The 867-nt window shown below is 36.0% G+C and overlaps 1 non-coding gene across 1 annotated transcript; it reads right to left on the minus strand.

The window, feature by feature from the left end:
* Positions 1-407: 407 nt before the first annotated feature.
* On the minus strand, positions 408-514 carry LOC128282100 (small nucleolar RNA R71). Its single transcript, XR_008272371.1, has one exon. It is a non-coding gene; the product is annotated as a small nucleolar RNA R71 (small nucleolar RNA).
* Positions 515-867: the final 353 nt, after the last annotated feature.

Below are 867 nucleotides of genomic sequence, written 5' to 3' on the forward strand. Positions count from 1 at the left end.
CTGTGGTTGCTGCAGATCCAATAAATTAGAATCCTGCTCCTCGTACTATGTATGATTATGCTAAACCTACTTTAACAGGATTCGGATCTAGTATAGTTAGACCTACTATTGCTGCAAATAATTTTGAACTGAAACCTAACACAATTCAAATGATACAACATTTTGTTCAGTTTGATGGTTGGTAGGACGAGGATCCAAACACTCATTTGACTAATTTTCTGGAGTTTTACATCACTTTTAAGATCAATGGCGTTTCTAACGATGCCATTTGCCTTTTGTTGTTTCCCTTTTCATTAAGGAACAAAGCTAAACAGTGGTTGAACTCGTTACCACGAGGGTCAATCACTACTTGGGAACAAATGACCGAAAAATTCTTACTTAAATATTTTTCGTTGGCTAAAATGGCTAAGTTCAGGAATGATATCTCTTCTTTTGTGTAGATGGATCTAGAAACACTCTATGATGTATGGGAGAGATACAAAGATCTATTGCGAAGGTACCCTCACCACGGGTTACCTTTATGGTTACAGGTTCAGACTTTTTACAACGGTGTTAACCCCTCAACAAGACAACTCATCGACGCAGCTGCCGGTGGAACTTTAAACAACAAAACACCTGAAGAGGCTTACGAATTTATTGAAGAGATGTCATTGAATAACTATCAGTGGCAAGTCATGAGAACAAAGCTGTAATATCCTGAATTAGGGCCTAATCGAAATAGTGGTTTCGTGACCACAAATCTGAGATAGAAATAATTATTTTATAATTATTTTGATGTTTATGATATGATTGCATGATTGTGTGAAAATTTTGTGATGAAATCCTATGCCTAAAGTGCTTAAATTAAAATTAGGGACTAAATCGAAT

This window comes from Gossypium arboreum, chromosome 1, assembly GCF_025698485.1.
Source record: "Gossypium arboreum isolate Shixiya-1 chromosome 1, ASM2569848v2, whole genome shotgun sequence".
Classification (NCBI taxonomy): domain Eukaryota; kingdom Viridiplantae; phylum Streptophyta; class Magnoliopsida; order Malvales; family Malvaceae; genus Gossypium; species Gossypium arboreum.